At 44.7% G+C, this 27650-nt stretch overlaps 1 protein-coding gene across 1 annotated transcript in view; it reads right to left on the bottom strand.

The window, feature by feature from the left end:
• ZC3H12C (zinc finger CCCH-type containing 12C) overlaps window positions 1–21505 on the bottom strand; it is an 87425-nt gene extending 65920 nt beyond the window's left edge. The window contains exon 1 of the mRNA XM_047071158.1: window positions 21238–21505. The gene's annotated coding sequence lies outside the window, so the exon portion shown is untranslated. The remainder of the gene's footprint in view (window positions 1–21237) is intronic.
• Window positions 21506–27650: the final 6145 nt, after the last annotated feature.

Here is a 27650-nt window from a genome sequence, read left to right as displayed (position 1 = left end):
TTAGTTCCAAACATTTAGTTTGGAAAAGCCAAACATACCCAAGCTTTTTGTAAGAAAAGCTGAAGATTGAAGGGTCATGATATCTCGGCCAGTGAAAATAATTACAAGATGCTGAGGGAAAGCCAAAAGGGAACATGATGATAAAGGTGGTTGGGAGCCAGTGATTCAGAAGAAAAACACTGGCATGAAGGTGGGCAGGAGTAAACGGAAGAGGGAGAAAATGGAAGCATAATTAGAAGAAAGTAATGAGAGGCACCTGAAAGGAAACAAGGATTTTTTTTTTTCTTGTAGAAAATAAGAAAACATTTCCTTCAGTTTAACAATTGAGATGGTGGGCTGTGAAATAAATGGCTCTAGACAAGGCGATCCCCTCCCACCTCTCTCATAATTTCATTAACATTTTAATTTCCTAAAAGTTCCACAGAACTTTCCTAAAGTAATAAATTGCTTCACTTTTCAGAGTTAGCTTTCTCCTAAGACCTAGAAGTTATTAACTATTGAACAATTAAAGCTGTGATAATTTTTCCCTTAAATAATTGCTATTGAACAAAATCTTTTATGAAAAGAAAGAATTCCTATGACTGAGGGATTTTATCGATAGTAACATCATTAATTATGGAGCACCTCGGTTCTTAGGGCATTTTTATGGAAGTTAGGTAGCTGATCACATTTCATTTATACATTTAAGAAGTAATGCTCTGATGAAAGGCAGGGAACTAGCATCGTCCGTGAGCACCCAACCACACTGCATGAGCGCTTAAATCTGGGTTCCAGGAGTCCACGTGCTCACTCAGCAAGTGTGTATTTAAAACCCGCTGGGACAAAGGGATAATGCTGAGCGAAGATGAGAGACGATATAAACACGGATACAAGTGCTCCCTAAGGGATATAAAGGTGTACTAGGGAAACCCGATAAATGACCATCTGTGCAGTAGAGGGTATGTCAAAATTAATGCTATTAACACATAAGGGTACAAGAGACAAGGACATTGGCTATGATTTGAGAAGGTTCTGAGAGGTGAGTACAGACAGACGGTGATGTCAGTCCCACCCAGACTATGGTGTATGTGTCTGTGGCTGGGGGGAAGGTGGTGAGCGAGGTAAGGTGGGAGGAGAAAGGATTTTTGCCCAGAGAACAGGATTGAAGGCCCAGAGATGTGACAGATAATAAAATATGCAGAACACTGTGTGATTAATACTGCTGTTTGATTAATTCTACTGCTGTAGAAGAGGCTAGAAAGAGGCCATACTAGAGTTTCAACTTTGGTACTGGGAAACCATTGAAGGTTTTTTTTTTAAACAGTGATGATGGTAGGGAATACAGGCAGTAATGTCTATGACATGGTCCACAGCAACATTTTCCTACATGTATCTCCTCAGTCAAGGGAAATAAAAGTAAAAGCAAACTATAGGGACAAGATTAAAATAAAAAGCTTCTGCACAGTGAAGGAAGCAAAACTAAAAGACAACCTACTGAATGGGAGAAGATATTTGCAAATGACATATCTGATAAAGGGTTAGTATCCAAAATATGTGAAGAACTTATACAACTCAATACCCAGAAACCAAATAATCCAATTTAAAAAGTGGGCAGAAGACCTGAATAGGTATTTCTCCAAATCAAATAAGACATCCAGATGGCCAACGGACATATGAAAAGATGCTCAACATCACTCATCGACAGGGAGATACAAATCAAAACCACAGTGAGATACGACCTCACACCTGTCAGAATGGCTAAAATGAAAAAACATACGAAACAGCAAATGTTGACGACGATGTGGAGAAAAAGGAACCCTCATGTACTGATGGTGGGAATGTAAGCTGGTACAGCCACCATGGGAAACAAATGGAGGTTCCCCAAAAAGTTAAAGCAGAGCTACCCTATGACCCACTAATTTCATTAGTGGGTATTTCCCCACCCCCCCAAAAATGGAAAGAGCCCAAGTGTCCACTTACTGATGAATAAATATGTCTCTCTCTCTCTCTCTCTCTCTCTCTCTCTCTCACACACACACACACACACACACACACACACACACACACAATGGAGTATCAGTCATGAAAAAGAATATCTAGCCATTTGCAACAACATGGATGGAGCTGGAGAGTAAAATACTAAGCAAAATAAGTTAGTCAGAGAAAGACCAATACCATGTGACGTCACTCATATGTGGAATTTAAGAAACAAAACAAACGGGGATGTCTGGGTGGTTCAGTTGCCCGAGTGTCTGACTTCAGCTCAGGTCATGATCTCATAGCCAATGGGTTTGAGCCCCGCATCGGGCTCTGTGCTGACAGCTCAGAGTCTGGAGCCTGCTTCAGATTCTGTGTCTCCCTCTCTCTCTGCCCCTCCCCTGCTCATTCTCTCTCTCTGTCAAAAAATAAAGATTAAAAAATTTTTTTAATTAAAAAAAAACAAAACAAATGAACAAAGGAAAAATAAGAGACAAACTAAGCAAAAGACTCTTAACTACAGATAACAAACTGATGATTACCAGATTGGAGGTAGATGGGGGTGTATGTGGGAGGGGGGGATATGTGAAGGGGATTAAGGAGGCACTTGTGACAAGCACTGGGCGATGTATGGAAGTGTTGAATCATCACTATATTCTACACCTGAAATGAATACTACATGGCATGTTAACTATATGGGAATTAAAAATTTTTTAAAGGGACTGGTCTATTTCTTCCCACAATTTAGAAAGGTAATGGGGAGCCCCTGAAGGTTTCTGACAACCTTCAGGAATGATGTGTTTCTAACTACATTTTAGGATCACTCCAGCTGCATTGGTTTTGAGGGGGGTAAAAGAAACTCAAAGACGACGTGTCAGGAAGGTATTATAATGGGCCAAGCAAATGGTGACAGGTACCTAAAGCTACACAGGAAAAAAGAAAAGAAACAAACAGGATATATTATCTCAATTAGAGCCAATGGGTCTAGACCAAGAAGAAGTAAAATATTAAAAAATCGAGGGCAGCGAATGACACACACCCCCTGCAAAAAGGCTGAGGACACTGGGTTAAGGCAGTTAGCGGCCTCACAGGGAGCTACTCCAGGGCGACGGAGAGAGGGGTGGACGGCAGATGCCTTTTCCGAGTGTGCCAGACCTCCCCTTCGCGGGCTAATGAAGTCTACAGATCGCTTTTCAAAGAAGTGCTGGTAAATACGTAAAATAAAAACATACATCCCAAAGAACAAGATGCAGCAGCAGACCTGACACGGACCGAGATTTTGCAGCTAACAGTGAAAAAGGCATTTCAGAGAATCTACCTCAACTGAAACAGAGAGGGACACGTTTGCAATTTCTACAGGTGACAAAGTCAGGTAGGCTGTTCTTGATACCGGGTTTATTGCTTACATTCACCATCGGGGGAAACGCTGAATATCAGGAATATAGGAGATCCAGGAACACAAAGACGTAAACTTCCTCCTGCCCAACATGACAAAAGGCGCGTGTTCTGCCCATGGGTCCCCCGGGGAACCGCAGGCCACAGGTTACAACTCCCAGCCACAAAGTGTGTGAAGAGGAAAGGACAGCACATGTATCCTTTTGAGAAGTTTGGCGGCAGGCAAGGAATAAGACGCAGAAAGAGACTGTGGGGGGCGTGTTGGAGAAGGATGAGGTTTCTCCTCTTTAAGAAGCGCAAGGCAGGAGAATGAAGTCAGTGGGGAAGAGAGAGAAAGGGTGCACACATCTGTGTATGAGTGAATGAGAACAACTACAAGCCTGTTAATGTTACCCCAACTCTCAGGCTGTCCCTGCTTCTGTGCGACCAAGGGGGCCAGGACTGCCAGGGGGCGAGAGAGAAAAAGCCTCTCCCGGCAAGAAACTCAGGAGCAGGGGCTTGTTTTTTGTTGCTCTCCTGCCTCCTTTTCTAACACATCTTCCACCTTCTTGAGCAGCCCTCACCATACCTGGGGCTTAATGCTGCGCCTACAGACTCCCTATGTTGCTGCTTCAGTCCCTCCCCCACCAAAAACCCCAAACTCGCAAAGACAGACCACTGGGGGCGCCGGGAGGCTTGTATAATTCAAGAAGTCATCACACATCTAAGTGAGAAGGATTCTGGAGGACGGGGTGAAAGGACAGCTCATTAGAGCAAATGACTACTTAGATGGGGAAGCTGATGAAAGCCGGTGAAACGTGACAGCATGAGCACACTGTGGGTCCTCGGCCCCCCTACCCTGCCCCCGCACCTCACCTCCTCCCTGCTCACGTGTGCACGCATGTGCACAGAGAACGGAGGGTGCAGGGAGGGCAGGGTCAGCTCATCCCGTTCCTCACTCTTCCAAGAGACTCCTAACCCATTTGGTTCGGTAAACAAAAAGCTACATTACTGGGAAGCAAAGATTTGGCAAGTGTACAAATTAATCAGTCTTCTGAACTAGTATTTCTAAAATAAGTAACTCATCTTTTTATCTATTCTTCCAGTTTGGATTATTTCTGTAGAGATAATACACACAAAATCGAGTCCGAGGCTAGCACACGGTGACAAGAAAAATTATTTTGACCAAACGTGAATCCATGTTGAACTGTCCTGCTTGGATTAGGTGCTGATCATCGAAGAGGTACCCAATCTACTGAAACGCACAAAGAATCTAAGCGCTCATTTGCTACCAAGGTGGGTAATAAACACTGCTGATCTACCTGTTATTCGCAGGAGCGTTCGGGCCCAACACTCAGCACCCAGCAGCACACTTGCCAAACGGGCATTCTGGCTGCTGGCTGTCACCCAGGAGCTCCAAAGTGCTTTCTCCACCTGCCCCGGCTTCCCTCAGGTGCTCTCGCGGCACGGGGTGGCCTCCAGGCCGAGCTGCAGCTGCCAGCCTGGCACGTGCTTGCCCACCGCCCAGGCCAGCAGGAAAACTGCCTCCCTCGACCAAAGTCGCAGCATCAATTCTGCGAGATTTCTCCTAACAAGCGGATTCCTGGTGTTCCTCCAAAATCATACTTTAAACGGCTACCTGCACTCTGAGTCTAGGGTCTGTCTCGGTACAGAAAATCTGTGTCATCTGTGGACGGGGTACGGACATTAGCAGGCTCTGGTTCCCAGCTCGCGATCTTTCTCTGAAAGGGGAAGAGCGCGGACGTGTGGGGACCAATCAGCAGCTCTCCCCCGAATGCAAGCAGACGACCTCAGAGCACACTGGACAGCAGGGGGCTTACTGGGAAATAAAAAGGCAGTAATTTGAAGCCCTTGGTTCTCCTTCAGAAACAGAGTAATTTGTTAATTTTCTCACAGGAGCCACTAGAATTGCCACCACTCCCCACCTTCAAGAATGGGAAAAAATTCTGCCATTCCTCTTGGCCAGTTTATCCAGCCATCCATACACAGGTCAGGAAAGAACAGTTCATTTTTATTTCCAAAGCTTTCCAGTCTTGAGGGGGGCAGTGGGAGGATTCGGAAGACGCTCCCTGTCACACCGTTAAACCAGTGAAGAGCACAGGGAGGACCATGGAGAAGCCACAGGTGCTCGCTCAGCTCCCACCCCCAGAACATCCTAGAGAGCACAAAGGAAGGGTGGGTACCAGGGCCAAGAAGTGTGGAGATCTAGGAGGAGAGGAGCTCCGCTTAAGCAACTCAAACACTTTTAAAACCAACTGTGAAAACAGCTCATTTTGGAAGTTAAGACACACAGATGACAGAAAGCCCCCCAAATGCAAAATGTTAGATTTACTTCTCTTATCCACAGGCCTTAAATGATGATGAGGGCGTTAACCTCCCAGGTGTATTCGTATTTAAGCCATAATAACGATGGTAACAATGACCCTTATCTCAAGTACTCACAGAGTAATTCGCCACAGGCCGCCTGACTTCAAAGTTAAGATACAGACAGCCATGGACACTAGCCTACCTTCTTCAAGGCACTTAGTAAAAACCCAAGCCTCGACAATGGAAGTACACTCTGACCATGATACACAGACAGGAGTTAGCAGCAGAGTGCCAAAAACAGATTTTAAAAACCACCGATCTATAAATTAGAAGTCTCTTCCAAATAACTCTGTAGTTAAAGAAGTAAAAAAAAAAAAAATTACAACCTATGGGATGTGGCCAGAATGAAACTCAAAGAAAAATTAATTGTTTTTAATAGAAGACAAGAAATAAAGGAATTAAAAATTTAAACTGGAAAGGTTAAAATGAGCAAGCGAACCAAATAAAGTTGAACAAACGAATAAAATTAAAAGCACAAAGAAATTAGGAAGCAAAAAGGAAAAAGGAGAACCAGTTAAGGAGGAGTGGTTCTGAATGCACGAATGAATGACAACCCCCCTGAAACTGTGACCAAGAGGTGGGGAGTTCTGCAGATAGGGAATGTTACACACGTCATGTTCATGGAGATGGAAAGGATTCTTCCCAGAAATCTTCACGCCAATCAATTAAGAATCCATCATTAAAGCTGACTTAAGAAAAGGTTACGAGTGTCAATAACCATGGAAGTAATACAACCTTGTGAAAGATTTATACCCTCGACTCCATTCCTGGTGAAGGCTGCTGAGCCTACAGGTTCCATGGGTGTGTTCCAGCAAAACCTCAAAACATCCAGCTTCACTTAGATTATTTGAGGGCACTGGACACCATGGAGAGCATGTGACTGGTTTAAAAGTCTAATAAAATGCTGGTGACAAAATCTAACAAAAATAGCACAGAAACTAACCAAATATATGCATAATCTTACTTCTATCCATAGAAGTTCTACATATAAAGTGAATTGCATAGCATACTCAAACTGTCACAACACACATTACCCGGGTAGACTTTATTTTATGATAATAGATATTTCTAATATTGAAGAACCTTGTTAACTCAACTCCTTACGTGTATGGATTAAAGGCTCATGCGCCGGCTTGGTTGTGGAAGAGGAAGGAGGGACCTGGGCAATCAAGGGCTTGGTAGACTTTTGGTTTGAGCAGCTGAGAAGAAGGTAATGAAGGACTACTCAAGCAGGGAAGGCTTGGAAAGAGACAGATTTGGAAGGATAGAAATTGTTGTAGATGATTTTCATTTCAGATACCAATAGCTATCCAAAGGGAGCTGTGTCAAGGCAGCTGCATAAGAGAGAGATAAAGTTGGTCATCCCTGGCATATTGACGGGGTTTTAAACCGTAATGATGGATACATGGAAGAATGTAGAAAAAAGAAGAGACTCAAGGACCAAAACTTCAGTAACCTCATGATAGAAAGATACTACCTAGATTTGTGAATACCGTATTTTCATTGTAGCACATATTGCCATACTTAATCATCTCTGTAAACATGCTAAGTTAGGACTTCAGTATAAAATCTAATAAAACCTCATGAGATCACGAGGTAGTTCTCCTGCTAACTTCTGAAAATGTCAGTTCAGTGGCACTGTCAGTTTGGGGGATTTAGAAATTACTTGAATCTTTCCGGAGGGGAAGAAGTTTTCAAGTAGTGTTCTAAAAGAGGCCTCAGAGGCTCAATAACGAGGACGCTGGGACCCTGATCCTGAGACTTCATTTGAATAAAAGGTTCTATTCCAGGGGCAAAACTGTTTCATTTACTCAAATATGATTTCATTTCATTCAAATATGATACAACAATGGACAATAGTGAAAACAAGAGTAGGTCTTGAAGGGTGTATCAATGAGACACGGATCGAATCATTAAGTACGTTGAAAGCAGTGATATTTCAAACTTATTGAAATTGAAGATATATTTAAATTGATTGATTGCATGTTCAATAAAAAAGAAGAGAATATGAATTAAACACTGAAAATATATTTTTGAAGATGTGCCTAGTAGATACTTAAGGATTAAGTAACTTAAGGGAATCCTCCCGTAACATATAAATCTATTTTCAAGTTTCTCACATTTGACTTTTATGTTTATTTGCAGGAATATGTGTATATATTCCTACCTATCTATGAAAGCAACAGCCACTGACATTTAGTAAGTGAAATACCAGAGAAGACGTCACATTAAAATCAGAAATAAGCCCAAGTCATCAACAAATGCCTACTATTCATCAACACTGTTGTCTAAATTCAACCAACACAATATAAGAAGTAGAATTGAAGTACTGAAAAAAATTGTTATTATTGTTATCACCATTACCTATTCTGAAAAATCAAGAGACTCAGACTGAAAAGGTGTTGGAACTAAGTCCTACAATTTAAGAGTACACATAAAAGAGTTCAGTAAGGTAGCTAGATGGTTATTTAAAAATGAGTAACTTTTCCTTTATATATACCAGGTATAAAATATAGGCATACCAAATTATAAAAGATAATGATGGGAAATCTCATTTATAATAAATAACGACAGCTAAAATCTCTCAAGGACATACGCTTCAATACACATCATCTGTTAATCTCCACAACCACACTATTATAGGACAGTACCATGAGTGTAGGTACTACTATCACAAATTTACAGAGGGAAAAAAAACCCAAAAACTGAGGCTTTGGGAAATAAAAAAATTGTTCAAGATCACATAGCCAGTAAGTGTCAGAAAAGGAATTCAAACTCAGTCCCTCTGCCTCCAAAGAATGAGCTGCTTAACACCATCATGCCCATTCTTCTCTCTCAAATGAGCAAAGCTAGCCTATGTGGGGAAATAGTAACAGGTACAAAGAATGGACAGACACACCGCCACTAAGAATATAAAATGGTGCAATTTTCACGACACATCTAGGAATTTGTAAGGAACAGAATCAGGGGCGTCTGGGTGGCTCAGTTGGTTCAGCACCTGACTATGGCTCAGGTCTTGATCTCTTAGTACACAAGCTCGAGCCCCGCGTCGGGCTCTGTGCTGACAGCTTAGAGCCTGGAGCCTGCTTCGGATTCTGCGTCTCCCTCGCTCTCCGCCCCTACCCCGCTAGCTCTCTCTCTCTCTCTGTCTCTCTCAACACAAGCAATGTGTTTATATGGGCTAAAAGTTTAAAAATGGCAACACTGATACCAAAATGATCTCTGGGTGAGAATCACAGATGATTTTCAGCATCATTTTAGATCTTTTTTCTGTATTCTAAAAATGTGATAAAGTGAAGGTGTTAAGGAAACTCAAAATTTAATTTTAAAAGATAAAGTGAAGTATCAAAATAATAGAAATGCAGTTTAGAAAATATTTCCGCTACCTCAGAGTGTTTCTTCCTATGCACTATATTGCCAATTTTAACATACTTTTATGCCCATGACTTTTATGCTACTTAAGGTACTTTTCTCTCTTAGCAAAAACAGGAATACTTGCTTTATCAACATAGATAATTTACTGCACGTTTTAAGCCTTTTAAGTCTGTACTAATCATTTAAAATTATAGCAAAATTCCAGAAGTTATCTAATATAGAAGATCGCCACATCAGTGAGGCAATTAACAAAAATGACAATTCAAAGGTAGAACAAAAATGTCTAAGTCAACAACAAGCAGAAAGCCTCAATTACATGGGGAACTTGTTCCCTGTAAGCACACAATAAAAATGAGCTAGAAAGTAAAAGCCAAGATGTGAAACAGACTAAGTCACAGAATAAGGATAAAATAAACCCACATAATTTTGAATAGTAAATGAGGACAGATGACGAAGAACAAAGAACAAAAACTAATTTTAGCTTCACCCTAAAAAACATGAAGTAATAGATTTGAAAGCCCTTCGGAAAATCTATAATACAAACTGACATATTAAAAGCAGTAACGGCAAACTCAATTTTATAGGCTTTTCCTACCTGGGAATCCCAACCACTCAGGACATGATTAAGAGCCTGTGAATAAGGAGACAGAAAAACAAAACAAACCAAATCTCTGTCCAATCAAATCAACGGATACAGCTAAAGCATTTTCTAATAATCCTGAGTGCCTGGCACGCTTCTGTGCTCATGATCTTGATTCAGTAAAAACAACTCTGCGAAGTACACAGTGTCTGATAGCTGAGAAAAGTCAAAGTGAAACTGAGGCTTGCCTAAGGTCATGGTCTGGGAAGGGCAGAGCTGAGATGCAATTCTGAGGTCCCACCTGCTTTCTCTGTGCAGCATAAGCCTTCAGTTGTCCAACCCGGCTTAGTGGGAGGGAGGGAGGGGCAGTGTCAGCAAGGAACAGATAACATCAAGAAGACCAAAGAATTCGCTGATATAAATCAGTATACATCATGAGGTCCTGCTGCCCCCGCCATTTAAAAAACAAACAAACAAAAAGGCATGAACAAGTATTGCCATTTACTTTAGGATAAACCAGAAATCTCGATAACCTTGGCCAAGTTATAAGCATCTCTGGACATCAGTTCCATCACCTAGCAGATAGGCAAAACAACCACAGTATAAACCTAACAGAACTGTGTGAAACTAAATCAGATAATGTAAATAAAGTGCTTAATACCGGTGCCTGGCACAGAGTTAGTGCCCTATAAATGTTAGCTATTATTAGATTTCACAGTAAGTGAAATTATAAGCTGCATATTATTTGAAGGTAGAAAACTATCATGTCTGCATACAAAATCTTCCACTTAAAACAGTTTAAACATTGCGCTTTTCGAAGACTTTAAGAATAAACGTTTTACGCAAGTCAGTTTTATAATATCCTTCCCCTGCTAAGTGGGGTAGATAAGGTTAATTATATTCTTAGAATGCAAACCTGTATGGCCCCTCAAGAAATCTCATCATTCATTCTAAGTTAATTTTTACAGTTTGGGCACCAATTCTCTTATTTGCTCTGAATCAATTATTGTGACCATCTCTTCACCATCCACAGGCTTTTGTTCATCCCACCCACATTAGCAGGTTCATTTTAAGTGCTATGTGGCCCTTCAATAACAACACATTCATGAAATATCTACTAGGTGCCAAGCGTTGTATCAGAGTTGGGTTAGAACAATGTAGACCACAGAGTCCTAGCCCTCAGGGAACCTAAAACAAGATAAAAAAAATCATATGCGCATATAAGGTACTGTTATCAACATTTTGTATTATCAGTATATCGTTATGACAAATCTATGCTCTAGGTAGTACTTTCTGTCTGCAGATGAAGAGTAGAGGTGCAAAAAGCAGAAAAGAAAGAAGTAAACAGTTAAACATAGACAAATATTCAAAGATTAGGGAGGAATATGTAATATTTTGAAAACACAGGGGAGCAAGCAAATAATTTTGCCCAAAACTGGGAGATTATGGAACGCTTGTGTTTCTACTTAAAAACCCAAGTAAAAACTCTGTAAAGTATACCTATGGGAATAAAAAATAGAGGATTCATCCAAATATTTACATTAGTTATTTCTGGGTAAGGAGATTCCAGGTGGCTTTCATTCTCTCTCTGCTTTTTCTTAACCAACTTGTAGTACTTAAACAATTTAAAATATAAGGCGAAAAAAAAAACCAGCATTAAAATTAGGTATCAATGCTCATCTAGCAAACTGTCAAAAATTTTATTAAAAAAATTTTTTTAATGTTTATTTATTTTTGAGAGACAAGGGCGTGTACACACACACACACACACACACACACACACACACACAGAGTGTGAGCGGGGGAGGGGTAGAGAGAGAGGGAGACAGAATCCGAAGCAGGCTCCAGGCTCTGAGCTGTCAGCACAGACTCTGATGCAGGGCTCGAACTCACCAACAGTGAGATCATGACCTGAGCCGAAGATGGACGCTGGAGCCACCCAGGTGCCCCAAAAAGTCCATAGTGCATTCAAACATGATGAAATCCAATCTCTCTCTCTCTCTCTCTCTCTCCTCTCTCTCTCTCTCTTTCTCTCTCTCTCTCTCTCTGCTAACAGGTATACGTATCCATTCAACTTTTCTGGAAAGCTTTCTGGCAATCAAAAACCTTAAAGCTTGTTGTGTTTGAGCATTACTTCTATGACTCCAAAGGACCCAGGTGCAGAAAACATTTCATTGGGATGTTCAACTAAAGCATAATGATATTAAAATATTGGGGGAAAAACGTGTGTAACTCACACAGAATAAGGATTAAATGACATGTTCTTAGCAAGAAAATGTTTGAAATACTTTGAATATCCTGAGAAAATCCTTAGTGTATGCTACCTGGGGATGGGAAGGTGGGAGGCAAAGCTCTATCATTCTACCTGCATAAGAAAAAGACCTCTAGAACCAAACTTTTTAGAAACCAAGCTTTTTAGAACCAAACTTCTAAGAAAGAGGATTCCATCACATTGTTTAAATTTCACGTTACCAAATTTATTAACACACATTAGGTTACAGAGCCCTAAATATTTGTTTAAAGGAGGGGGTTGTAAACCTGACCAACCTGGAACCCTGGCTCTGCCATTATTAACTGTGAGACCTCCGTAAGTTATTTTACCACATTGTGGTTTGTTTTCTTCATCAGGGGAGGAAAGAAAAAGAGGCCATAAATACTTTTTCAAGGGCAGTGCAGTATAACATACACGGACAGCACCTGGAACGATGATTGGCACAATTAAGTGTTACCTATTGTCATCAGCCTTAAAAATACAACAAAGCAAACCAAATGAGATCTAAGCAGAGGCCTCGACAGTGAGCCAGGAGCCGAAGAAAAGGTAATGTTCCAGGCAAACAGGACAATGTTCCAGGCAAACAGGACAACCTTGGGATTTTCCGCTTATTCCCTATCCACCCTTAAGGAGTGGGTAATTACCTTGAAGGCAGAACACTTTGACTTTTCAGACATCTGCTTGTGGGCAGTTCACTGAGCCTAAGAATCACTGTCAGTGCTGTGATGTAAAACCACATACACTAGGCTTTACGGGGGGATTATTTTTCCATTTTCATTTTAACGAAGTAAAACAATCCTTTGCTGGTACACAGCAAAGTTAAAGAGAGAAATGCGTCGTAGTGTTTTTAGCAAGCTCTGGGTCATAGAGGTTTAAAAAACTGTTTACGTTTGTCTACGTTTTCTGAGTCTTTTACCAGGAAGCATGTGACGTTACTCTAGCCAGAAAAAAGTGTTGTAAACGTCAGTAAAAATCACTACTCATAAAAACCTTTGTGGTTTCTGCCAAAAGATGCTCCTTCTGGTGGGACTACATTTCTGTTGAAGTGTTCCCCATGTCAGACTAAAACTGTCTTCAGGTTTGTCTTCTTAGGGACCCTAAGCAATCTGCTGAAAAGACACAGTCCTTGCCTCCAAACTATTTCGGCCAGACGGGATTTCATATTGTCCAGACCTGGGAGTACTTGGCAGAGAGTAAGTTAGTGTATGTCTTCTCATCTTCCAGACCCATCAGTGCTAATGATCATGCATCTCTTAATTTTCAAACGATGTGTGTCTACATATGTACACACGATGACACGTCTTAGGGAACAAAGTAAAAACAGAATCACAGGGAGACAGAACTGCCCAAGGGGTAAGGGCATGGGTTTCAGAGTCAGGCAGCAAAGGTTCTGGCTCCCTTCTGCAACTTTCTACCCGTGTGACTCGAAGCTATTTGAACGCTGTGTCTGGGTTTCCTCATCTATAGAATGAGGACCAGAAGAGCAGTGTGTAAGCATGGGGTCGGGCACATCGGCACACAATACATAACAGCTGTTATGTCAGCTACAAAAACCACAGCAAGGATGGAGAACTGGTGTCTCCAGATCACAGATCTGAAAGCTACCTTTATGCCATAAAGCACCAGATGTGACAGACACGGCGCACATTTCCCAGGCCACCTCATTTAAATAGCTCAATTGCCCTATAAAGTCTCTTCCCCAAGACACTGGAGATATATTCTGGGATGAAATACATAAAAAAAAAAAATTCAATTGTCCATCATTTCTCCAAACTACGAACAGCAGCAAATATTATAACAGGTCTTCTGGTCGACCTTAAAATTCAAGTTTTGTAAAAATCAGGGTGTTTCAGACGTTGTAAGTCCACGAGGCATGCGGGCACCTCCGAGACACAAGATTTCTTATGACGTTTGGTAGACTGGAGATCAAACCCCAGCATCTCAGGATTCTAAATTTGGTTTCACTTTGGTTTGCATTTGGAAACCTGACTTAATACATTTTTTTGTTATTCACTGACCTTATTTACTATTTCTCTGTCCAGTAAAAGCTATACCCGGAAACCGTGTTTGCCACTCACTGCTCCTATTGGCCCATCCACGCCCCGCCTTCCTTGCCTCACAGTATTCGCTTGGAAGGGACTCTTATCCCGCTCTACCAGCTTGAATCTTAACTTTGGAGACCTGGCCAAGAGCCTTTCCCACTACAATACCTGCATTTCCTATTCTTCGTTTGTCCCCCTTAGTCCATTTCATCCAGCACCATGTTTTAGCTGTTCCTAATGTCTCTTCTTCTAGAGGTCAGGGGCCTTATACAGCACCTAGATCAACACTAAATTAATTATCTGCTGAGGGAATAAAAGTTTACTGGTGCCCAGGGAGCAATAACTGGAGACTGGTTTACAATCCTACATTCTAACACTAACAGGATTAAAAAAAAAATCTACTTATTATCTTATGTTTGTTCCTTTAAAATCGCTCTCCCATCAGAATGAGAGAATTCTTCTAATTTACGCACAAAAACAGTGAAAAGCCCAGAAAGAGTATAAAAACTTGCAAGAGGGTACAGAAAAGGAATTGAAAGCTATAAAATGATAGCAACACTTTTACGTCTGTTACGGTAATTAAAATTAATGTAAAAGCCATTGTGGTCTGTTAGAATGAAGACAAGGTAACTCAGGTGCAGAATGAGGAAAATACTTCAAAAATAGAATTTCCATGAAGCACCTGGGGCCCAATTTGGCAGATATAACCTGTGAAACCTAGCTCCCGGAGAAGCCAGTAATATAAAATAGGTTATTTTTATTCGTCTGATAATTACAACAAATACTTAATAAAAGGAAGTGACTAATAAAAACTCCCATCAACAATACAAACATTCCACGCTTCTGTTTCCTATTCTTTAATATTTTCCACTGTTAATCAACTAGTTTCATTAGATGTTCATTATCAAAGGGAGATTTAAATTCAACGGCCTTTTTGTTGTCGTTTGGTTAAAAAGTTTACTTTGTTTGTAATGTTCCAGTACTTTAGTGATGGCCAGATGCCCGAGGTTGAATTTTACAGTACTTGGAAAGTAAAACCCACTCTTTAAGTAAAAACTCTAACTCAAAACGTTTTGGATTCTAGATTTCAAAACGTTTCAAATTCTAGATTTCAGTTACTAGATCATTCCGATATTTAAGGGTATCTTCAGAGAGACAGGTATAGATAACGTAAAATAAGAACGCCAAATTGGAAGCAAACAGGTGAACAGAGAGGTAAGATAGTAAGATAATTTTACAAATATTTGGCGAAGCTATGTTCATAGTCCGGTAACACCAAGATGAAGAAACTGCCATTAAAATTAACTTAAATGGGAGTGTTTAAATACATGTAAGTCATACCTTCTACAACCTAAACAAACTTCTGCAACCTAAACATATGTAGACTTAAATACATATCTATCTCTATAGATACCTCCTATCTATCTCTATAGATACCTCTATCTATCTATAGAGATAGATACGGATAGAACGCTGTATTGCTGACTTCTTGTGGTTCTTGGAAAGCCCAAAAAGTGTTTGAGGCATATCCACTGTTTCCCGTTTAGAAGATGCAATGGAAAAACTCAACGAGGAAATGAGTCAAGAATTGATGAATTTTACCAAATTTCTAAATATACTAGCCCAAGTGTCTCTGTAACTATTCCAAGATGGTTAAAAAAAGGAAAGGAAAGAAAAGAACGAAAAGAAAAAAGAAATCTGAATCAATAAGCGTCTCACCGGCCTGGGGGATACTCCAACCCAGCCTTGCAACCAATAGGAAAACTTTGACTAAATCTGGATTCAGATTTCATCTCTTTATCACAAAGCACGGAGCACAAACCAGTATTGTTAACGGTTACCCAAATGGCAAGACTCCCAGTTAGAGTAATCGGTACTTGGAAGCTCAGGCTGCTTCTGAACGGGTTGAAGGGGTGAAAGGGGAGGCAGTGTAGGGAAGGAAAGCGGGGATCCTTTCTCCGAGCTCGGCGTGGAACAGGGCTGTGTCGGGGGTTGAAGGTGGGAAGCAGCGGCCCGTCTAAAATGAACGCGAGGTGAAAACCGGGGTGCGCCCCGGGGCCGAGGGGTGAGGGGCGCGGGGCGCAGGAGGGACGGGGACGCCGGAGGGGTTTCCGCCGGGGCCGCGTCACGAAAGCTAAGGGCTGGGGCTGGATCCGAGGTGCCGGGGGATGCCTCACCCCGCGAGCGCGCGGCGCCCAGAGCCGCAGGGGCAGCGCCGTGGGTCCGTTTCCGTCCGGAGCGCCCGGGCTCGCCTCCATCTTCGGCGGCCGAGCCCCGCGGCGGGCGGGCGGGCGGGAGTGGACCGCTGCCCTAGGCCGCGGGGCCCGGGTCTCCGGCCTCACCCGGCCCGAGGTGCCGGCGAGGACGGCTCCGGCCGCGGAGACGGCGGGCCGGGCTCTCCGCTCGGCCCCACCCGAGCTTGCGGGAGCCGCGGGCGCTCAGTCCGGTCCCCCCCCACCCCCTCCCCGCCGCACTCCCCGTCCTCCGGGGGGGGGGGGGGGGACAGACCCGCCCGGGCCTGGAGCTCGCCCGGCGCCGCCGCTCCGGCCTCTCCGCCCGGCGCCCGGGCGCGGCCTCCCGGCGCGCCGCCCTCCCCTCGCGCGGCTCCCGCAGGGCCCCTCCGGCCGCTGTCCGCCCCCTCCCCCGCCGCCGGGGGGACAAACCTGGCGGCCGCAGCCCGGCATGGCCGACGCCGCGAGGAAGCGGCGCGCCGGCGGCGGGGCCCGCAAGCGACGGCGGCCGGCCCCGGCCCTCCCCGCGCCGAGCCGCGCCCGCCCGCGCGCCCTCGCTCTCTCCCTCCCCGCGGACCGCGGCCCCGGCGCCCCCTCCCCCGGGCTTGCACAACTCGCGCCCCGGCCGCGCGCGCACGCGGAATTGTTGCTCAACCTACTTGCGGTCTCTTCTCCGCGGCCATCACGACATGCCCTGGAAGCCGGGGCGGCCCCGGGGCCCTCCGGCGGCCGGCCGCCTCTCGCCTCCGCCCTGGGCCGCCGCGGCCGCCGCTAGGGCGCGGGGCGAGCGGGAGGCTCCCCCATGCCGCCCGCCCGGCCGGCCGGCCGCGCGCCGGGGCCTCGGCTCGCCCGCCGCCCGCGCCGCTGCTCCGCGGGCGAGAGCGAAGCCGGCTCTCCCGCCTGCCGCCTCGCTCCTCGGCCGCCCGCCCGCAGCCGCAGCCGCAGCCGCCGCCGCCGCGCCGCTTCCTCCTCCCCTTCCCTCTTTTCCTTCTCCTTCGCCTCCTCTGGAGCCGAGGTTGGCAAACCAGCACCTGCTGCTGGAGATCACCGAGAACTGAAACAGGAAACCCCGAGCCAAGGGGAAAACCCGGGAGGCGTGGAGAGGGGTGAGGGGAGCCACGGGAACCTGTCGGGCTCCACCGAGCCCGCCTGGCCTCCTCCCCTCGCACCCCTGCCCTCCCCCGGCCCGGCCCGGGGGTCCTGGCCTCCTCTCCCGGCCCGCCCCCCAGCCCCGTCCGGGAGGGCGCCTCTCTGCTCGGCGACACCTCGTCCTCGCAGCAATAAGGCGGCCCATTCATTCCCTGGGCGGGCAGGGAAACCGACAGGCTGCCTACTTAGGGCGAGTTGCCCGTGCTCCTCTGCTTATTATCAATATTCTGTAACGAGGAAAAACCACACCCGCGTTAGCAAGACCAATAAGGGAACTTACACAAATGAAGCTGTTGGGATTTCACCCAGGGGAAGGACTTCTTTCGGCAAGGAAACTGGCCTTATTGGAAATGGCAGTGTGTCAAAATCGAGGTTAAACCCGGGATAAATCCAGATCTCCCGCTGGAGGTTGGGAGGAGACGGACAGCCCTGTGCGCTGAGTTGCAAGAGTGAAGAGCGCTGAGAGCAGAGAGCCTTTTTTTCTCTCCTGTCAGTAGTCCAACCGCCGGCACAATTTAGGTCAACATTTCAGTAATGTTCAAATAATCGTATTCGCCTGCCTGTGGAATTCTCAGCGGCTGCCCCACTCCTAGCCTTGGGCCGGATGAATCCGCCTTGGGAGTGAAAGGGAAGGGAATTTATGTGGCTTGTGTCCCTACCATGCGCCACAGACTGGGTAGCCCGCTTTAAGTGCATTGTCTCATGTGTGTGTCACCACAGCCACGTGAGCTAGGTGTTATTATCCCCTTTATCCCTCAGAAAATTGAGGTTAGAAAAATTTGCTGAAACGACACGGTTTGAACAGGAAGGATATACAGGCCTGTCTGCGGCCGAAGCACATCCTTGTTTCACTGGACCGTCATGCCTTTGATGATGAGACTTTTCACCTTTAATGAAATTCTCTCTTGTCTCTCTGAATTGTTTTCAATAGAGCATATGTGATTTAAGCCGGGATCTGCTGAATTTGCTTGGGTTACTTAATGGTAGTGACATCCATACCGCTTATTGGGGCTACAACTTTATAGTTCCCAGTTCTTAAAAAAAAAAAAAAATCTGCCTCTATGGCTCCGTCGAGCAGTACAGGTGTCCCCACTTATTTGGCCAACATTTGTAGCCCTTTAGCTATGGATGACGGGGTCCCAGCTGACAGCATCCTGCTGGCTGGTGCCCATGGACATCCTGGTAACTGTAAGACGGAAAAGGTACACCTCGCTGAGCCTGCTTTCCGCTCCAGCAGGCCGGGCTTGGGGCCTATTAAAGGAAATAGCAGACGGGTAGGCTTCTTCTGGGACACGAGAGCTCTCTGGTCCACGTTTCTAGTATCACCTTTAAGACCCTCAGGCTGTCTGGCGCCCTGATCTCTGCAGCCCGGTCTGTTTTGATTGGCAAGCAGGGAGGGATGCTCTGGGAAATCATCCCCTGTTCGCTGAGCCAAACCCTCAGAAGTCTCTTGTGCAGTATCGGGGAGCGGCGGGGACCTAAAAAGAGGCTGGCTGGCTGACAATAAGTGACAGCATCTGTGGCATGATTTTAGTGATGCCAGGAGTTCCCCTACTCCACAATATATCACCCACACAGTCTTAGTTCCCTCATTGACTCAACTGAATTCCATTCAGTATTGATTAAGCATAGTTACAGACCAGGGCACTATATTAGGTAGTCTGGAGCTAAGAGACATGAATAATTATTGCAACTGCCCACATTTGTGAATGCTTACCATTCTAGGGACTTGGCATGTGTTGTCTCCTATTAGGCACACGAAACCCCTGTGAGGAAGTAAGTATCATTATTTCCATTTCACAGATGAGAAAACTGAGACCAAGATCACAGTCAGTAACAGTGCACGGGTGGGAGCACAGTCTCCCTCTGGAATCAGGACCCACTGCGAGAACGCGATATGGTAACTGCCCTTAGTTACCTCACGACGCAGCTGGGGAAATAAAAACACATGAAAGTTCAAAGAAGACAAGAGAATTTATAAGTGTTTAGTGTGTGTCATGGGTCATAAATCCAATGACATTTCAGACCAAAGAAGGGTTGCCTTCAGTTGGAGCAGTTGAGAAGACTGGCATAGAAGAAGAGCCTGGGCTTCAAAACGACAAGAAAATGAAGCTGGATAATGATGAGGAATAGTATTTTGATAAACAGAGCGGAGGGGGAAAGGCGTATCAATGAATTGGAAGGGTTTTGTGGAATTGTGAAGAGTTTTGAAGGCAGGGTGACGTGGAGAACATCCTATTTTAGGAAAATAAATATTGTGATGGTTACTGGATGGTTTGGAAAGGGGAGGGACTGGGTATGAGCAGGGAGACACGTTTGACAGCCAATACGGCAGAACAGACATGAAATACTGAAGTAAATAGTGAAGGAGAGGAAGGGACAGTTTAGTGACGCACTGGGACTTGAAAAGTACTGAGGCTTTGTGAATGATTGCATACACTTGACCAAGACAGACGTGAGAAACGGGAGAAGTCCAAAGTAACTCTGTGAGTGTAAATGTAAAACCTTTAGTATTGCAGACTGGGCAAAAGAGGAAGCTTAGGGGTAGGGAAACTACTTTCTTGAACAAATGTTGAGAATACTTTGGTTTTAGGCATGTATTTGTGGTAATAGTGGAATATGTATGTGGCAATGTTTTATGGCCTTATCTAGAAGAGACAAATAGTTACATAAATGAGACTTTTATGTTACAGAGAGGGTATGAAAACTTTGAACGCTCACTATTATAAGAATAACCAGGCGTGGTTATTCGTCTTAAGTCAACAAGTGTTGAAAGAAAATCTCTAACAAAAATAAAATGCTTCTGTGCCCCTGAGACAAATAAGTATTAGGGAATGTCTCTCTTTTTGAGTCCAGATTATATTAACTTAGAAGCAAAAGAATATACAGGAAAGAAAATCCATGAGTTCAGAGAATATAAGACTGATGAGAGAAAATTAAGAGCTCATTTGGCCTGATCCGACGTTTCGTTTTGCAGACGGTGGAATTGAGGATCAAACTTTCAATGTCTTGACAATAAAATTTCAAAATAGGCATTTGGCAACTATGGCACATTTGCCATGACCAATTCTGGAGAGACAACCAATCTGTATTTTAGTTATAAAATCAAGCTTGGACCTCGAGCTGTGACTGTGAATTGCACATAATGAAAAGGATTTGAGTGGCCGCAGCTCCACAGAAGTTACAGCCTTGGGACAGCCTCACTAGTTAAAAGCAAATGCTTTGGAAAGAACAGATTAGGGACAGGGGGTTGGTCAGGGTGGAGAGAATGGGTACAAGAGCAGCACTTCGTGGGGCACCTGGGTGGTTCAGTCGGTTAAGTGTCTGCTTTTGGCTCAGGTCATGATCTCGTGGCTCGTGAGTTCGAGCCCCGCATCGGGCTCTGTGCTGACAGCATGGAACCTGCTTGGGATTCTCCCTCTCCTCTCTCTCTCACTGCCCCTACTCTGTTTGTGCTCTCTCTCTCCTTCTCAAAATAAATAAATAAACTTAAAAAAAAAAAAAAAAGAGCAGCGCTTCTTTCTAAACCATAGCTCCCAGGTAGACTGCTGCACACCTATATTCACATTTGAACTTCAAAAGACAGTTTGAGATGGCCATCACCTCCCACCTGACTACCCTCAGCCTGGAACTTCCAATTGCCAGCCGCCTTTTCTAAGACCTCCAGGGACTTAAAAAGTGAGGGCCCATAAGCCACTCTCAGATTGAAAAGTGTCACACACCCTCAGCAACTGCTTCTACTCTATCCAGAACTTTCCTAGCAACGTCCTTCGAAGTTTCCTCTTTGAAAATGTGTGTATACAATGGATGTGCTTGAGGATGCAAGAGAACTCTCTCTCCTGCCTCCACCTTTTCCACCAAAGCACTCACCTTACTCAGCTGAGACAATGTCAGTGGTCCCTTCCATGCGCTTCATTCAGCCCCAGCCCTTTGGCCAGCACTCGACTTCCTCTGGTTGAAGAGCTTTGCGCCCAGAGCCAGACGACCGCTGTGACTTTTCATTCGGTTCGTGTCTTCCAGACAATTCTGGTTAATTCCAACCATCCACAAAATGTAAAGTTTTCTTAATCATATCATTCCCCTAAACAGCATGATCTGTAGAAGACAGACACAGAGGGGAAAAAACACATCCTTGCCCAGGTCCTTCAGGGACTGCTTAGAGTTGCTTTTTAATGCTGAGTTCGTAGGGAAAGGAAACTAGAGGGCACGAGATACGTGCTGGTGACCAATCCCAGGACTTCTTTCTCTTGATGGAGTTACCACAAGATTCTATATCAGCAGCATGACTCCTGTTTTTTTTCTTTTTTTTCTCCAGCATTTGTGGGAGGCCCCCGGAGAGCAGAACACAAGGTTTTCAATATGCTGTGTCATACAGTCATGTGCTTGGTTTTCTACCTGAACCAGACAGCGTGGCTGCCCTAATTTACCACATTTGGTCAACATAGGAATTTTGAGAATCACGAACGTTTACTATTGAATTTAAAACTGCTCCTAAGGTGGCACGTTGCCATTTTGACAAGGACCAACATGTGTCATGACAGTTCACCTTGCCCAGAAGTTGAAAGACTTTTTGTTGTAAAAATTGCACCAAATCTTTTTTGTGCAATTTTAAGTGTACCAGAAACATCCTCATCACCTCTGCAAGCTTCCCTTGTTTTAAAAGGAAACTCGTATACAGAATTACAAACGCACATAACTGAGCCAGTTGGAAAGAGAATGATGGAATTTTCGGGTTAAAGTATACCCGGTGTTAAAAGGCTGTATCACGAGAATATTAATTGTAGCATTATTGGCAGAGGCAAAAAAAAAAAACAACACTGGAATAAACCTAAATATCTATTCATAGGAGACTATTTTATATGAATTGTGGTATCTGCATACATTAGACTGCCATTCACCTATTAAAGAGAATGAAGTGGCTTAATGCATTTGGAATTGTTTTTGAAAAAGTGATGTCAATACCAGTGTATATAATATGCTACCATTTGTGTGAAAAACAGAATATTTCTACCTGTGCTTACACGTGCCTGCATTATCTCTGGAAGGACACACAAGAAGCTGGTCATGGTGGTTGTCCTGGGCGGGGGGACTGGATGATTATTCAAAGGACGCGTGGAAAAGAGATTCCCTTTTTATTCTATAACCATTTATAGCTTTTGAATTTTAAATGGGGTGCTTGATTTAGCTCTCCCCCCCAAATTTTTAAGTCTACCTTTATTGGTGATATGTGCTACTGTCTGCCCTTTTCTATTGGATTTTATAGATAGGCAGATATTATGTTTGCAAAGAGTACCCCAGCCACGAGGAAGAGGAAGTTGAGAGTCCTGTGAGTTGCATGTGTGGGTTCTGGGGCTTCCCAGTGAAGGGAAAGATTCCTATGGTCATGTGGAAGGGGAGGTCCCATAATTGCTAAAGGATTCCCAGCCAGCATTAGTGGGATTAGTCGCTGTTTTCACAACTTAATTGTCAAAAGCTTCAAACTCAGATTCTATGAGGATTTTTGATGGGAACTGCTTTACCTTAAAGGAGCCTTCAGGGAAGTTCTCACGAGCAGATACAGGACCAGTTCACGTAAGCGGCTGGCATCACAGAAAATCAGCGGGAGGCCTGGCGCCCACGAGCATGTTTCTTTTCTCTCCACAGTATTCACTCCTAGAATTATATTTGCTTATCTGTTTTATTGTGTCTCCTCACATCAGCAGGTAAGCTCCTGGAAGGTGGGAGCTCTGTCTGTCCTGCTCTCTGCAGTGTCCTCAGTTCTTCTGTGCCCAACGTGTAGAAAGCACTCAAGCTGGCTCCGTTCTGGGGACCACAGCACCCCGTGACTCTCTAGCCCGTGGCTGCCTCTTTAGGCATTAATCTGCCAGAAGGCAGTACAGACATGGCCAGGGGAGCCAGGCCTCAGGCTTCCAGCATCTGGGAGCATGGGCAAAGCAGAATTCAAATCTCAGAAGAACTGGGGAGGTAGAAAACTATTTACGCATAGAGGAATAGGGCAAGGAGCCAACTACTGAATAGCAGAACCAGGTAGGGGCTTGGTAAAGATAGAAGGAAAGAAAAAGGAAGGAAGGAAGGAAGGAAGGAAGGAAGGAAGGAAGGAAGGAAGGAAAAAAGAAAGATAACCAATCACAAACGAATTAGAACAAGACAGCTTCCCCAAACACATACGAGTAGCACAACAATAAAATGGAAGCGAGAGCCCTATAATTAGGGCTGCAGTTCACAGGAAGCAGAGGGGACTGCTGCTGAGTCACTGTGCCTCTGGAGAGTTGGGTGGTTAGGTTGGGAAAGTCACCTTGATGTAGGGTCTAGGCTGGCTTCAGAGTCTAGGATGGGGGACAGGTGAGTGAGCCTAGTGGCTGAGGTCAGAGGGAGACAGGGCAAACAGCCAACCTACAGGCTTCTGGGTATTTACTTGTAACCTTAAGAGCGGAAGTCACAGGGAAATTTCCACTCTCGGCTCTTTGGGTCTGAATGTAGACATTCCAGGGGATATTCGGTCAAAGAGCATCCAGGAGTCCGAAATGAGGATTCGAGGAGTCCCGCCAGGCAGGAAGCATTAAGCACATCTCTACGGGTCCCCTAAGTGAGTGCCACAAGCCTAGGTAGGTGACCGAGGCTCAAGAGAGAAATATGATACAAATATCTGACGGCTTTTCGTGGTTTTGGGAAGTCACTGATCACAGTCAGGAGTTTGGTGGAGGTGAGCTCTGACCATAGAGGATCGATTTGTGTTCTGTCTTGCTAATCCTGTGGTCAGTCCAGAGCATACAGGTTTACACTTGACAAGCAGAGGCAGAGTCAGGCAGTACCTTAGCCTAGGGTTCAGCCGTGTATCGATTCCTATCCCTCATGGTCCTTCATTTTGGTCACAACAGTTACCTTATTTGAAACAACATCAGTATTCCCCTGAAATGTTTCTCTAGCTCTTTAGTTATCATGTGACCTCCTCCAGTTTTTTATTTTTTTAAAGTTTATTTATTTATTTTGAGAGAGACAGAGACAGCATGAATGGCGGAAGGGCGGGGGGGTGGTTGAGAGAGAATCTCCAGCAGGCTCCATGCTGTCAGTGCAGAGCCCGATGTGGGGCCTGAACTCATGAGCTGTGAGATCATGACCTGAGTGGAAACCAAGAGTCAGACTCTTAACCGACTGAGCCACACAGGCGCCCCCACATTTTTTTAAATTGTAAGGGTGGCTGTTTATCTCTGGGTGATGGGATGAGGGATAATTTGTTATTTCTGAAAACTTGTGTTTTTACGTGTCTTAAAAACTTTCTGCCATGAGCATGTATTCTCGTGATAATTTAAAATAATACATCGGAATACTACCCGGTACTAGAAAAGCCAGTGAAAACCACTTCCGTGGTTAACCGTGTTCAAGATCCATGAGGCAGGAGTACTTGACCCTCAGTTTCACTATCGGCCAGCTGCATATATAAAAGAGCCTTGGTAAATCCTAGCTATTGCTTTTTTTTTTTTTAATTTTTTTTTTTATTCAACGTTTATTTATTTTGGGACAGAGAGAGACAGAGCATGAACGGGGGAGGGGCAGAGAGAGAGGGAGACACAGAATCGGAAACAGGCTCCAGGCTCTGAGCCATCAGCCCAGAGCCTGACGCGGGGCTCGAACTCCCGGACCGCGAGATCGTGACCTGGCTGAAGTCGGACGCTTAACCGACTGCGCCACCCAGGCGCCCCAGCTATTGCTTTTGTATATAAAGAATTGACCACCCAAGACAATACAAGTTATTGTATAGACTCAATCCTACCAACACTCTAAAATGTTGTTACAAACACGTAGTTTAGCAAAGTAAACACAGAAAGTGATGACAATATATTTTATCTGGACATGCCTTCTAGTAAACAAGTTGTCCTTGCCAAAACTTACTGAACATTTAACTGCCTCTTGGAGCTATCCAAAATAAAATAAGTTCCTGAATTTCTTTAGAAAGGTTTCCAGTAAAAAGTAGGAACTGCTGAGGATGCCTGGGTGGCTCAGTCTGTGAAGCGTCTGACTCTTTATTTTGGGCCAGGTTATGACCTTGCGGTTTGTGGGTTTGAGCCCCCCCCCCCCCGATAAGTAAATAAACACTAAATTTTTTTTTTTTTTTAATTCTGTATCTATATTCCACTACCTTTCTTGATTTAATTAAGCCAAGCAAGTGTTGAATTCCAGCACTGGACTTTCCATCATAAAATAAAAGACATGGTCTATGTCCTAAATCAACTAAATTTTTGTTTTTCGTTATTTATTTTTAAAAGTTTATTTATTTATTTTGAAAGGGGGGGTGGAGGGAAGGAGGAAACATATGGGGGGGGGAGGCAGAGAGAGTGAGAATCCCAAGCACACTCCATGCTGACAGTGCAGAGCCCAGCATGGGGACCTGAGCTGAAACCAAGATTCAGACTTTCAACCAACTGAGCCACCCAGGTGCCCCTAAACCAATTTTTTAAATAAAGTGTTTTTTTTTAACGTTTATTTATTTTTGAGAGACGGAGAGAGCACAAGTGAGGAAGGGCAGAGAGAGAGGGGGATGGAGAATCTGAAGCAGGCTCTGGGCTGCCTGTGTAAAGCCTGACCAGGGCTCAAAGCCATGAACTGTGCAATCATGACCTGAGCCAGAGCCAGATACTCAACCGACTGAGCCATCCAGGCGCCCAGACCCTACACCAAATTTTTAAAGGAAACATTAAGACATACACTGGGGGGGGGAAATCCAGGGAAAACACTAAATTCAATATAATCAAATGCTAAACTTGCCTGAGTTAGGGACTCACTCAGTTAGCGGCGAACCCCAGGATGCAGATCTCAAAATAATTCTCTGTCCGCCTTAGGGGTTCATTCATTTAACAAGTGCTTTTTGGGCACCTGCTGTATTCCGGGCACCACTGGGAGGTCCCCCTATTTCCTAAAGCAGCCTTGGAGAATTCCTAAGCTGAAGGCCAAGGCTGCTGCCTTCAGTCCACCCTGCACATGGCCAACCCCCTGTCTCTCCTACTCTCCCCTGCTCATTCTCCACCTGCCACAGTGGCCTTCTTGCTGTTCTGCCCACTCCTTCTCTCTGGAACATTCTTCCCCAAATATCCACAAGGCTTGCTCCTTAATTCTTTCAGGCTTCTGCTCAAATGTCACCTTATCGGCAAAGTCATCCCTCAACACTCTTATCTGGAATATCACACATAGCCTCCCTTCGTGTATATTCTGGTCACTCTCCATCCCCTGACCCTGCCTTTTTTTTTTTTTTTTTAGGCCCTTATAATCACCTGAGAGAGGTACAAATCCAGGTCCAGATCCAGATTTAGATAGACAGATACCTGGGGCGCCTGGGTGGCACAGTCGGTTGAGCGTCCGACTTCAGCCAGGTCACGATCTCGCGGTCCGTGAGTTCGAGCCCCGCGTCGGGCTCTGGGCTGATGGCTCGGAGCCTGGAGCCTGTTTCCGATTCTGTGTCTCCCTCTCTCTCTGCCCCTCCCCCGTTCATGCTCTGTCTCTCTCTGTCCCAAAAATAAATAAACGTTGAAAAAAAAATTAAAAAAAAAAAAAAAAGAGTTGGACGCTAAACTGACTGAGCCACCCAGGCACCCCCATAACATGTATTATGAAAATATAATAAGGGTGCCTGGGTGCCTGGGTGGCTCAATCAGTAAAACATCTGACTTTTCGGGGCGCCTGGGTGGCGCAGTCGGTTAAGCGTCCGACTTCAGCCAGGTCACGATCTCGCCGTCCGTGAGTTCGAGCCCCGCGTCGGGCTCTGCGCGGATGGCTCAGAGCCTGGAGCCTGTTTCCGATTCTGTGTCTCCCTCTCTCTCTGCCCCTCCCCCGTTCATGCTCTGTCTCTCTCTGTCCCAAAAATAAATAAACGTTGAAAAAAAAAATTAGATAGACAGATACCAGAGATATATAGATACAGATATCTATTTCCAGCTAGGATGCCTACATAAATGGAGATTTGTTTATCCGAAGAGGAGAATTCTGGAAAGTTTACTTGAATTAAGGTGAAAGGAGAACAGATATGACATCACTAGTGAGCTATATCCCAGGAAACCCAGACAGAAAGTAGATAGGTAGATAAGGCTTTCTTCAGAAGTCCCCAATGGGCACACAGCACAAATACTACACAGTCAACAAGTCTCAGCCACACCCCAAGAAGCTACTGCACAGAATCATCAGCCAGAAGCAGGTTATCTAATCAAGTGGTAATTTATATCATGGGCTCTGTTCTCCCTTGGTTTCTGTGATACCACATCTCTCCAGCTTCCCTTTCACCTCCCCAGATCCGT

Source organism: Lynx rufus, unplaced genomic scaffold (assembly GCF_022079265.1).
Source record: "Lynx rufus isolate CCGP_SWC_20201006 ecotype Redwood Valley unplaced genomic scaffold, mLynRuf1.p SCAF_9, whole genome shotgun sequence".
NCBI classification, from domain to species: Eukaryota; Metazoa; Chordata; class Mammalia; order Carnivora; family Felidae; genus Lynx; species Lynx rufus.
Note: the sequence above shows the minus strand (reverse complement) of the source record. Positions and strands in the feature narration are given on the sequence as shown.